This window comes from Leucopleurus acutus, assembly GCF_964270905.1.
Source record: "Leucopleurus acutus genome assembly, chromosome: 6".
Lineage (NCBI taxonomy): Eukaryota > Metazoa > Chordata > Mammalia > Artiodactyla > Delphinidae > Leucopleurus > Leucopleurus acutus.
This window is the reverse complement of record NC_139149.1, coordinates 80,418,455-80,432,216: the sequence shown is the minus strand read 5'-3', so window position 1 is coordinate 80,432,216 and position 13,762 is coordinate 80,418,455. Positions and strand designations below refer to the sequence as shown.

General features: G+C 40.3%; 1 protein-coding gene across 1 annotated transcript in view; it reads left to right on the top strand.

The window, feature by feature from the left end:
- The first annotated feature begins 275 nt into the window (after positions 1-275).
- LOC309963485 (E3 ubiquitin-protein ligase HECW2-like) overlaps positions 276-13,762 on the top strand; it is a 278,709-nt gene continuing 265,222 nt past the window's right edge. The window contains exon 1 of the mRNA XM_082841912.1: positions 276-303. The gene's annotated coding sequence lies outside the window, so the exon portion shown is untranslated. The remainder of the gene's footprint in view (positions 304-13,762) is intronic.

The following is a 13,762-nucleotide window of genomic DNA, read 5'->3' as shown; positions in this document are numbered from 1 at the left end:
CGGGAAGAGCCGCTGAGGGGCGCGTCGGACGCGCTCGGCTCCGCGCTGCGTCTCTCGTCGCTGCCTCGGAGTCGCCGGGTCGGAGACGGCCGCGTAGGGTCCCTCGGCCCCGTGGCAGCGGCCGCCGCAGCCGGGAGCTGCATGCTACGCGCGGCGGCGCCCCCGGTCGCCTGCTTTCCCCGCGGCGTGCGCGGGCCGGCCGGAGGGCGCCGGGGCCGCGGGTCCGGGCGACTGCGGGGGCGCCCTGTCGCCCGGCGGCCCCGTCCCCACCCGCAGTCGGCGGCAGCGGGCGCCGAGCCCCAGGTGAGTGCGCGGCCCTGGCCCGGCCCTCGCGCCGCAGGTACCGGACAGCGGGAGGTGGCTTTGTTTTCCTCCCTCTTGCCCCGGCGCGGTCATTCATTTGACATTTCGGCTTCCGCTGCCCAGAGACGCGGGTGAGAGGCACTGGGACGTGTTTCAAGGTTTGGTTCTCCCGGGGAGCTGAGACTTTTGGGTCCATTTGAGCGTCACTTGAGGGAGCGGAGGCTTCATTTCCTTTTTGGTTTGGAACGTGTTGTGAACATCCTCTGCGGGGGCTTGGGGCCTGGAGGAAACTGGGGCTGCAGATTTAGACGTAGACGTTTCCGAGGACGTGCAACTGCAGAGGTCTGGCTCTTCCATGCCTTGTGTTTTCCGCTATTAGCAGAGCTCAGGTGTTTTTCCTTGATTATTATTAATTTAGGAACAGCTTTACAGGTACATTTATTTCTTTTAGAGTTGGAAGTCTTTGGAGACAATACAGAGAGCTCACAGAGTTACAGGGGATCAATCGATAATAAACTTGGAGAAGGCAAGCGTCAGCAATCCTCGTAGGTAGAGGTGAACGGTAGGCAAACTTCCCGGGGGCCTTTAGCCTTCCCAGTACGGTTTCTGCTTTCACCGTCCTAGAGTCAAGCAAACTCTGAATTCTCATTGTACGTATGCCTTTGTCAAAGTGTGAAACTTGTCTTTTTTTGAATAGTTTTCTAGTTTGTCATTTGGAAGAAAAAGATTTTAATGTAATTATTAGAGTCCTCTATTAGACCTGGTGAAATTTCATGTTTTCATTTGTCTCATAAGTATGATTTTCATTTTACTATTTCCTCTGTTCCCTCAAGGGCTCATTTCTTCTGTTGCCTAGAGAGAGCTCCACCCGCTCCCCCTCCAACAGATGGCTGTGTGTTCTGAGAGGTTATCTTTAAAATGACACTCACATTACCTGTAAACAAAAAGGATCAGTTATTAGGCTTATCTTTGGAGTTATTAAAGCAAGAAGCCTAATCTGGATGGGGATATTATTAATGGTGTGAAAATCTGGAGTTTGCTAATCTGTTTGGACATCAGAAGATTCCTGCAGGGATTGTTTATATAGTGTGGGAGACAGATGGCATCCCTAGCAGACAAGAGAAGCCCAGCATAAAGGGTCATTGTATTCTTCAGAAATTATCCACTTCACTGTTGGGAGATGGGGTCAGGTGGGGAAGCCATAATTTTCATCTCCCAAAGGAGGCATTATAACCTTATCATCCAGCAGCCTAACCAGTTAGTTTTCTTTTTTCTTTGAACATTTAAAAAGTCATTATTGAGCTGTTTGTTTTGATTATTCCTTCGGCCCATTTTGGCCTCAATTGTGGTTATGTGAAGCAGTTTAAAAGGTTATATTAACAAAAATGTCTTTGAATTTAAGATTATCGTATCACTGGGAAAACAGCAGTTGTATACAAATGGCCCCTTGGACTCATAGTGTCTCCTAGCTGGAATGACTTAGTGCAATCTGCATGAATTCAAGAGGAGTTTCTTCTACCATCTCTGTGACAGGTGGTTCCCTGGCTCCCAGTGTTTGTCATGAGACTCACAGCTATGGGTAGTACTCTACTCTTATAAGGCTTAACAGCCTAAGGCATTTGCTTTATCATTGCCTCCATCACAGCATTGAACAGCCTTGGGCAGTGAATCTTTTTGAATGACTGTGGAGTCCGTGAAGAAATCAGTCATTCTGAACATTTGAGATAAGCCAGCTGGAGCTTTTCTGCTCCTACCACCATCACAGATTCTTCTGTGCTGTAGATTCCAACTAGATTGCAAAATTGGTCTCCCCTCTGCATGCATGTGAGGGAGAATATTCCAGTGAATTAATAGTCACTAACCACAGGACTAAATTTAATGAAGAACATGAGTAATGTTTGACCCCCCTGAACAGAAAGTATGGGGTAAAAGTAAGCACTGGCTCTGTTTAACGTGGGAACTGTGACCTTGAGGGAAAAGAAAACATATTTTCTTACTTTTTTCAAATCCTTCTGCACCACTGATCTCAGCAAAAGGCAAAGAAACCAAGGTTGTTACCTGTAGCTGAGGACAGATGCCACAGCCATTTCTTTTGGATGAATGTGTGCTGCTGGAGAGGTAGCTTTCGGGCTCTGTCCAGTTTCAGTGTGTGCCTTGGCATCAACAAAAGGGTCTAACATTCAAATTCGGATTGTTAAATCCGTGGCTGGTATCTGTGTACCTTCTCACCAGGTTGCTTCCTTTCTTGTGAAGTATTCCTTTATGAGAAACCCGAGGCACCAGGCCTGGGGCTTACTGGGCACCTGGCCTGCATCCACATTCTACTGTGTTGCTGCCTGCTTTCTTGAGTAAAAATGGAGCCAGTTTTGCACGAATAGGGAATGGCAGGGTGGAGTGAAAACATTTCCAGCTCCATTGTGGAAAGCCAGGCCTGGCCTGAAAGAGAGAGGACTATATTTGAAGTTCGGTTGATGTAGCAGAGGCAGAATTGCTTCTTTACACACAGGATGTCTTTTGTGTGGGAAAATGTATGAAGGATTAGAAGGGTGACTACACCCTCTGGTTAGCCTGCAGTAGTCCTGGTTTTTTCCTGTTGACCTATCTGAATTATCAAATGCATCCCCTTTCACATTTAAAAGTGCCCTGGTTTGGATGATAAATTATGTGGTCACCCTAGATATTAAGGAATCTTCACTATTTTCTTCACCACCCTCTCCTGACTTCAAATTTTGAGTCTGGCTTTGTTTCAGTCTTTAATTTGTTAAATGCAAAGGTAAGAAAGGTTAAAAAAAAAAAACCCCAAAAAACCCAAAAAATGCAAAAGGAAAAAAGAAATGGCAAGGAAGACAAAAGACTGATGTAATTGGTTGCTTGTCATCTATTTATACATATAAGAAATAAAATAGTTTTTTCCTTGACATATTAAGTGTCTACTCTGGCTCTGAGCCCAGGTTATTATTGTCTTCGAGCACAATAAGAATGTGCCTGTTTACCTAGGGCTGGCATGAATTGGGACAACTCCTATGATTTGGGAGAGCAGCTTCAACAAAATTCTGTTTGCAGACCTGATGGGTGCATGGCTTTTGCAGATATGAATGAAAGTTTCAAGATCTAGTGTTTGGTCAAGTTCTTGGAATTTACTGAGAGACCAAAACACATGTGTCGTTGTGAAGACTTGACTCCACATTCTCCTAGTTTCCAAGCCCTCTGGGCCACGAGGATAATAGAAGAGCCTTTGTTTTCTGCCCTCTCTTTTGACTAGAGTCTTGGGTTTGGGTCTCAGTTTTTCAGACAAAGGGCTTGCAGAGAAGAATGTGCTGTGCCCACTCATCACGTGAACATTCTCATAGGGGCTGGAGATTGTGCAGGTGACCTGGTGGGGATTTGAGTTCTAAAGCTAGATATATGAAGCTTGTGGCATGTACTTCAACAATGGCTGTGCTCCTTGGCTAAAGAATTGCCTGTTTGAAAGAGTTCACTTGCAGTGCTGGCCAGCAGGTGTTACAATTAATTATGGCTGTCACTTTTTCCACACACACTCTGCTAAAATCCTCCAAAGCTTGGTTGGCATGCTTGAATAAGAAGAAATGTATGTATCTTCTTTATGAGTAGGATAACCATGTAATTATTTTTGCTCAGATAAGGACACTTTTGAGAGTAGAAGGGGATACTAACTGGAAGGGGCACCAGATCAAACAGTATAAACTGGGCTATCCCAGGAAAATTATGATGGATGGTTGTCTTAACTATTACCTAAGTCATTAGCTTTTATATGAAGAATGCCCATATGATGGAAAAATGTCCTTAGCTTCTTCTAGATTTGTTCAACATATGTCTAATGTGTGCATGCATATATGTGTATGTGTATATATACAAACATTGATCATATATCTATAGATATGTGTATTGTGGGGTTGAAATTAACTACTTACGAAGACTTAGTCATTTGGAAAATTGTGACTTTCATCATTTTTTTCATGGGTTGACTTTTAAACTAAAAAAAAAGTCCAGCCTCTCCAAACTTTAAATCATCTTCTGACCTTGTGTAGTTCTCTTGCTTAAATCATTTGATAGTTCTCCATTTTCTGTTTAATTCTCAAAATAAGATCCACAGACAGATTGGTGGCTAAAAAGGAAAAGCAGTGAAAACATTTCACTTATTCATTCATTCATTCAACTACTATTTATTTAGCACCTTCCATGAATCTAGTTGCTGAATGAATAAAACTGCCCTTGTGAAGTCTTCTTTCAGTTGGGAGTGGAGGGGTAGGAGTGGGAGATGCACAATAAACCAGATTATACAGCATGGTAGAAGGGGATAAATGCTTTGGAAGAAAGAAAGTAGAACAGGATAAATATAGTTGAGTAGCCTTCATGAAGAAAGAGACCTTAAGCAAAGAGTTAAAGGAAGTGACAGAAGTTACTCATACAGATACCTGGGGAGGAGTGTTCCAGGCAGAGGGAACAGCCAGTGCGAAGGCCTGAAGGTGAGAATGTGTTTGGATGTGTTCAAAGATTAGCAAGAAGACCAACACAAGTGGGTGGGGTGATGGGGGGGACTTCGAAATGTGAATCAGAAAGATAGTGTAGGAGTGGCAGAGCATGTAGGACCTTGAGATATGAGAGTAATTATAATTTCATCAGAAATCCCATTATGTTCTTAAAAGTTATTATGGTATAAAAAATTGTGTTCATGCTATGAAGACTGCACTGGTCAATATAGCTTACATTTCATAAGCACTTCATCATGGTGCACTTCATCTTGGTTAATATACTTTTTATGTCATTTGCTTATTGTTTATTTGTTAAAATAGCATAGTTTGTTGTTGCTGGTCTTAAATTGTATCTCAGTTTCACAAAAATAGATCAGTGGCTCAAAAGTGGTTCATTGCAGTGTGAAAATAGTGATGAAAATAGTAATGTAAATGGTGCAGTTCAGAATGTCATAAACATACTTACAGAACCGAATCCCATTCCAAATATAAAATGTGTATCTGTATGTGTAAAAACAAGGACGTTTGTGAGAGTGATGATTTCAAAACAGTAGCTGAAATGAAAAAGTGCATATGGAAGTATGATGATGACTATCTCAAACTGCTTTTTATTGGGCTTGCCATCCATTCGCTCCAAGTCCCCAGTCATTGCCTGTTATGAAACTTTGTCTGTGAAACCATGGATGTTTTGGTGTCATTTTCAAACAAAGCACAGTGGCTTCCTTGTTATACTATTCAAGTTTCCCAGGGCAAGTACCCAATAATGTTTTCCGTTACAAAATTAATGTATTATACTGCTAACGGTGGGTAAGAGATTAAAACTCTAGTAGCTTCCTTAAAGGATCCTTGTAACAGAAGTAAGTATAAGTCATTTTATTGAAGAGACACCTGGAAAATCAGCTGGAAAGTTAAAGACAAACATTATCCTTAGAGAGAAACCGGAAGTTATTGACACAATTCCTTTGTCAAATGACACGGTTGGCTGTTGCATAATATCAGTGGAGTAGGGAAGAGCTATTACTATCAAGTGCACGCTAGCAGATATTTCACTTTATGGTTGGATGAAACCCACCGATGTCATGCAGAGAATGAATCAGCTTTTGGCATTTGTTCAGGGAGGAGCACTCGGTGATGCTTTGTTCATTTATCACTGAAAACTCGTGCTATAGGGGAAGAGATTTTTCTTTTGGTTAACCATTATATATGAGACTGGAGAAGTCCTCAGGAGGCAGGACTGACAGAGCTTAAGTTTCATGTACAGATAAGAAGGTGATGGGTTCATGAAGAAAAGAAGTTGTACCTAGAAGCCAATGCACATGCTCTTCCATTCACAGTGAAGATGTAGCACCTTCTGATCTTGAGGAAATACTAAAAGAAAGTGAAAACTGGGTACAGCCAAATTGCGGCCCCTGAGTATCTGCATGTGCTGTGCAAAGTGATGGGCAGGGAGTATAAGGCTGCTTCTCTGTGCTGATGTACCCTGGCTGTTTAGGGGAAAAGTGCTCATATGATATTTTATCTGTGGTGTAAGATATCTGTGGAGCAAGAAAAATGTTTCTTCATGACGTGGATTAGAAATGATTTCTCTCGTATCAAGTGGCATACCTCAGTACTAAACTCTGCCCACAGGGAACCGTGTGAAGGACAGGGAGGGAAGGAAGAATTGTTAACAAATAAAACAATCTGCCACAGTCTTAGGACTGAGATAGTTTATTCATTAGAGAGAGTTGGAGGTCCACATTGACCATAAAGAGTAGAGGAGGTTAAGAAAAAAAGAGTTGAGGAAATATTTTCAGTAATGGACAGTCCTTTAAATCAGAAGCATAATGCCTCTCAGTGACCTATTGGAAGAATAAGAGCACAAAGGAATAGAACTTAGATCCAATAAAGTTGATGCGGAGAGAGTACGAGTGTATACTTAATATTTGAGAGCATGTAAGGAACCACAGTGGGAGGAACCCAGGGTTTTAGGATTTTGTGTTAAGATACTGGCTGGCCAGGAGTATAGGTAAAAGGAGGTGGAGAAGTCTGACAATTGGACATGACTTTTCTTATACTTTTTCCTTAGGCTTGGCTTCATTTCAGATAAATGGACTTGGTACTCGAGGGTTTTCAGAACACGATCTGTATTGCCTCCAACCTAACCTAGAAAAAATATAAATGTTCTTTAGTGGTCTAGGATTCTTTGCATAGGACTCCTCTCCTTCCTTCCCTCCTCCCTCCTTCTCTCTTCCCTTCCCTCCCTTCTTCTCTCCTTCTTTTTTCCCCTCCCTGCCTCCCTGTCTTCTTTTGTTCTTTCCCTCTTTAAGCTATTGAGTTGGCATCTTTAAACTACAAGATACTTTGAGAGCTCATCTCCTCTCTGTCCATGCCTTTTAGCAGATATATGTGCTCTCCAGGGCAAGAGGGATAAGGGCCTCTAGGGAAGTTATGTTTCTTGTTCAGCTAACCCACTCTAATGTGGAATATCCAGTTATAGTACACATTTAAATTTTAACCCTCATCCTTCAATAAAGGTCCATTTCTTGGGGAGTTCCCTGGTGGCCTAATGGTTAGGATTCTGGGCTTTCACTGCTGTGGCCCGGGTTCAATCCCTGGTTGGAGAACTGAGATCCCACAAGCCTCAGGTGAGGCCAAAAAAAAAAAAAAAAAGAAAGAAAAAAAAGATCCATTTCTCTCTTTTTTTTTGGACTTTAATAAAGATGGAGTGATTGTCTTTTGTCTAATAACTCTTCTGTAGTGAAGGCCATTATTTCATTCTAGGACAGAAGTCATTCATGCATTATTCATTGAACAAACATTGAGAGTCTTACATGTGCCAGCCTCTGTGCTGAGTGATAGGTATAAAAGAGGTCAGTATTCAGACATGGCCCTAACCAGATAAAACAGAAAATTGAATTAGGATATAGGCAATGGTAACAAAAATGTGAATAAACAAGTAAATATGTAATTGCAAAGCAAATGCGGCAGAAATGTAAATGTAAACATTTTTACATTAGGGTGGTGGTATTTCAGCTACTTTTATATTAACTTCTGAACTGTATGATCTCCTGAATGTAATTTTGAAATATTTTGTGAGTAAAAAGTGAAGAAAACATAGTTGAAAGTGTGATAAGTGCTTTGTGGAGGAGGACCTTGATAGAGAAGGAAGTATAACTGAGACTTCCTTTACATGGGGTGGTCAGGGAAGACCTGGAGTGTAATTCATCACTTGCCTGTGTGAGAAGGATGAGGATAATTTGGACAGGGCTCAGAGAGGAGTCGCAAAGATGATTGACGACAGAGTTGAAAATAAGACCTTCGAGAGCCGTCTCAAAGAACCAGGGGTGTAGAGCAGCCATGGAATTGAACCCAACGCAATGACTTAGGCTCTCTTTTTCTTCAGTTTATACACATCCACTTCTACATGTTCACATTCTCTTCACTCATTTCTCATGGTCAACATCAGGCAAGGCACGTGATTCAGGTTAGAATTCCGTGTTAGAGGAAAATTGAAATTTTGTTCTGCAGTTGAGGAAAAATTGGAAGGGACCTGAGAGGCAAACTAGTTCAGCCTTTGTATGAAGAAATATCTTTTCAAGGTTGTTAATGGTGGTCATCCAGTTCTTAGGAGATCGCTTCCATGCTTCCTCCACCTAGAACGGGGCGGTGGTAAGTGGACCACTCTGGTTTACTTCCAGTAGGCAGGTCCTCTTTCCATTCCATAAATACCCCAGACTTATCTCCACCTCAGCACTTTTACCACAGGAGCACTTCCCACCTGGAATGCCCACCCATTCTACCTACTTTTCTGTGTGTCATTTAAAAGTGGTGCTTTTCATCATCCCCCCCCATCTTACTCTTATGAAGAATATGGCATTTCTAGAAGTAAATGTAGCTTCCTTTGTCATGATTGGCAATAAGATTGGGGGTAGAGTGAGTATCCTAATCTGGGAGGGGATTGAGGGCAGTGTATTTAGTTTGATACCTTCCTCCCACATGCTAATATGCCCCACTCTTGGGAATCACTATCTTATAGCAATTAAGATCTTAATCATCTGCTGCTTTAGGTGGTGCACTACTTATTTTGTTTGCTATTAGTCTTTTTGCCAACTAGACTTTAAGTACTCTGAAGATATGGAAACTTGGCTGATACCTCTGTATAATGCTCAGTATTGATCATGAAGTGAATACATATACAGCCTCATGGCTGAAGGAACCACGTGTTTCTCTTTCATGGACCATTATGAAAGGCTATTATTTATATAAATCAGATATTAAGTTGGCACAGATGCTAAAAGATTACTATTTTTGTAGTTTTAAAATGGCAGAAAGTCAAGTCTTGGAGGTCTGATTCATTGAGATAATTCCCATATCAGAAACCTCCTTCTTCCTTCGTAAGCCTTTTAACTCCTTGCTATTCAAAGTGTAGTCTACAGACCAGTGGCATCGGCATCACCCGGAAGCCAGACCTACTGAGTCAGAATCTGCATTTTAACAAGATCCTCAGATATGTTCTATACACAGTAAAGTGTGAGAAGCATTTTATTATTAACACAAAATTCAGAAATTTAGGAGGAGCATTTATCTTCAAAGAGAAGTGAGTCTGGAAATGAAGATTTCATTGGTCTGTGGATGAGATCCTCAGTGCTTTCTGTCGTGTTGGCCTGGAATGAACACTGCTTCTTGCCAGGCCAGAATTATGTAGGAGTGCCCCAGGGTAATTTAAGTAAGTGAGTGGTACAGATGTTAGACGTGATGATGATTACAGGAAGTTGAAGCAGTTTGGAGTGAGAAACTAGGAGAGCTTGGCGAAGGTAGAGGAAAGTGGCCATGCAACCTGAAACCAAATATAAGGGAAAAGGTCTTCCCCTTATGATTAGAAACAACTTCTAACTCTCTGGATTTGGACTCGGTTCTCATACTCCAACCCCTCCAGAGCCAGCAGGACACAAGTGAAACTGGCTTAAACGGAAACCTTGTGGAGTGGTGAGGATCGTGGAGAGGCATTCTTCATCAGAGGGGAAGGAGGTGTCACCACTCAGGTCACCCAGTTGTTGCCACATGGGAATTTGGGTGCAGCATGGCCAAATCGTCGGATTTTTCAAATGAAGCTAAAAATATATGTTTGTACATAAAACATCTCTTGGGTATAGTATGTTGGTAATTAAAATGTTTTTAGAATGGCTCAGGCCAGACTAAATTCATATGCTGCCTGCATCTGTTTTGAAACCCCTGTTCTGGAGCAACAAAACATGTGGTGGTGTGAATACCTGGCTTTTTTAGTGCAGGGCACCAAACACAGGGAGAGGCCTTTCGGTCCTGGTAAGGACCATTTTGGATCTTTACTAAGTAAAAGAAATAAAAAGACATAAAAGAAGGGAGCTGCACTTGCTTTGATGACCTGATTTAAAATATATGTCTGAAGAACCTCAGTAACTAATGGTGTTTGAAGGAAAGAGTTAGATGCCTAAAGGCATAAAATTTTGGCGCTGTAAAATCTGAAGGGGAAGTAAGCATGGAGTTGGGTCCAGGGTGAGGAAATGAGGTCATGGAAATTTCTTGGCACCCCCAAGCTAGGATCACACGGTGCAACAGAGCTGGGAGGCTGGACCACAGCTTGGAACTTACTGCGCTTGGAGAGAAGTGTGACTGGAGATAGAATTCGAGTTAATTTACCTTTAGCATCTGGTTGTTGAATTTAGGTGGTGGCTAATATTTATTTTTTTTAAAAAAATTTTAAACATACTTTAAAAAAATTTATTTATTTATGGCTGCGTTGGGTCTTCGTTGCGTGCGGTCTTTCCCTAGTTGCGGCGAGTGAGGGCTACTCTTCCTAGTGGTGCGTGGGCTTCTCATTGCAGTGGCTTCTCTTGTTGCAGAGAATGGGCTCTAGGTGCGTGGGCTTCAGTAGTTGTGGCACGTGGGCTCAGTAGTTGTGGCTCACAGGCTCTAGAGTGCAGCCTCAGTTGTTGTGGTGCATGGGCTTAGTTGCTCTGCAGCATGTGGGATCTTCCCGGACCAGGGATCAAACCCATGTCCCCTGCATTGGCAGATGGATTCTTAACCACTGCGCCACCAGGGAAGTCCTGGCTAATATTTAAAGTTTGCTGGAATTGAGTTTTCTATTAAAGTTTGTCATGGTAAAATTAGCATTTTATATATTTTGAGAGTGAAAACTAGGTGAAGGAATCAAAATTCTTTCCAAAGGTTTGTTATTGATTATACTTCTTGTTAAAGACTAAATTCCTTAAAGATTAGCACTGTTTATTATTTATCTTTACATTATTATCATCTTTACATCCACCACAGTCTGGGTCTGTATTGATTATAAAACAGAATATAGTTTATTTTCTATCTTGGTGAGTCATTCTGTAGGTATTCATTTTCCTCACTGATTTAAAAAAATAATAGCTTTGTTGAGATATAATTCACATACCATAAAATCCATCATCTTAAAGTGTACAATGTAGTGGGTTTTAGTATATTTACATAGTTGTGCAACCATCACCACCCTGTAATTTCAGAACCTTTTTATCACCCTCAAAAGAAGTCCAGTGTCCTTAGCAGTCACTCATCTTCCCTGCCTCCAGCGCCTGGCAACCATCACTCTAGTTTCTGTCGCTGTAGATTTGCCTCTTGTAGACATTTCATAAAAGTGGAATTATATAATATGTAGCCTTTTGTGACTGGCATCTTTCACTTAGCATACTGTTTTCAAAGTTTATCCATATTGTAGCATGTGTTAGCACGCCATTCTTTTGTATAGCCAAATAAAATTTTATTGTATATATATACCACATTTTGTTTATCCATTCATCAGTTGATGGACATTTGAGATGTTCTCAGTTTTTGGCTATTATGAATAATTGTGCAATGAGCATTTGTGTAAAAGTTTTTGTGTAGATATATGTTTTCAGTTCTCTTGAATATACACCTAGGAGTGGAATTGCTGGGTCATATGGTAACTATGTTTATCATTTTGAGGCTCTGCCAAACAGTTTTCCAAAGTGAGTTTTACATTTTACATTTTACATTTACATTTACATTTACATTTTACATTTTACATTTACATTTACATTTACATTTTACATTTTACTCAGCAATGTCTGAGGGTTCCGATTTCTCCATATCCTTAGCTACACTTGTTATTGCTTTTCTTTTTGATTTAACCATTCTGGTGGGTATGAGGTGGTATTTCATTGTGGTCTTGATTTGCTTTTCTGTAATGACTCATGATGTTGAGCATCTTTTTGTGTGGTTATTGGCCATTTGTGTATATGTTTTTGGAGGCATGTCTCTTCAAATCCTTTGCCAATTTTAAAATAAATTTATTTATTTAAAAATTTTTGTGTTGTACAGATTTTTTTGTAACTTTCTGGATTCTAGACACTTATGAGACATATGACTTGAAAATATTTCTTACATTTTTTGGATTGTCTTTTCACTCTCTTGACAGTGTCATTTGAAGCACAGAAATTTGTAATTCTGATAAAGCCCAAGTATCTTTTTTTTTCTTTCTTGTGCTTTTGGTGCATATCTGTCCTTGTTGATCTCCTAATTGTTCAATCCAATATGGAAAATGGAGTATTGACATCTTTAACTATTGTTGTTAAATTGTCTTTTTCTCCCTTCAACTCTGTCAGTTTCTACTCATGTATTTTGCAGCCCCTTGTAACATATATGTTTGTAGTCATTAGGTCTTCCTTTTGAATTGACCCATTTATCTTTATAAAATATTCTTTCTCCCAAGTTACCATTTTTGCCTTAAAGTCTATTTTGTCTATTGTTGGCATTGTCACTCCGTCTCTTTTTTTAGTTACTGTTCCCATGATGTATCTTTTTCCATCCTTTTACTTTTACCCATTTGTGTCTCTGAATCTAAATTGTCTCTTTTAGATAGCATGTAGTTGACTCATTTAAAAATATATTCTGAAAAAAAAATAATAAAAAAATAAAAATAAAAATATATTCTGCCAATCACTGCCTTTTGGTGAGTGTTTAACTAGAATGTTTGATTGGAGTGTTTAATTTATTTACATTTAATGGAATTACTGTTTTATCAGATGGATATATATCTGTGTGTTTGCTATTGGTTTTCTGTGTGTCTTATGTTTTTTTTGTTCCTCATTTCCTCCATTACTTGCATTAAATATATATGTTTTGTAGTGTGCCATTTAAATTTTCTTGTTGTTGCTTTTCTGGAGAAGATAATTTTCATAGGCCTTTATTCTGTCATTCCTGATAATATTGTTATGATTATTTTTGAGTTATTTTCTTAGTTGTTGCCTGGTTATTAACAGTGAAATTCTTAATTTAAAACAATCAAGTTCAGATCAATTTCAACATCATTTCAAAAGTATACAAAAACTTTACTTCAATATGGCTTAATTCCTTGCTTTATACATTGTAAGCCCATCATTAACACTTTTATAGTTATTGTCTTATGTAGTTGTTTTTAAATAGAAAAGCGTTATAAACAAAAATACATTTAGGGCTTCCCTGGTGGCGCAGTGGTTGAGAGTCCGCCTGCCGATGCAGGGGACACGGGTTCGTGCCCCAGTCCGGGAAGATCCCACATGCCACGGAGCGGCTGGGCCCGTGAGCCATGGCCGCTGAGCCTGCATGTCCAGAGCCTGTGCTCCGCAACGGGAGAGGCCACAGCAGTGAGAGGCCCGCGTACCGCAAAAAACAAAAACAAAAACAAAAACAAAAACAAAAATACATTTATAATGTACTTTGCATTTAACTATGTCGTTAGCTTTTCCAATTCTCTTTATGTCTTCATGTGGATTTGAGTTAATATTTAGTGATTTTCATTTCAGCCTCAAGAACTCCCATTAGTATTTCTTTTAAGACAGATTTGATAGTGACGGATTCTCTCAGGTTTTGCTTGGCTGGGAATGTCTTAATTTCGTCTTCATTTTTGAAGGATAATTTTGCTGGATATAGAAGTCTTGGTTAACTTTTTAAAATTTCACTGATTT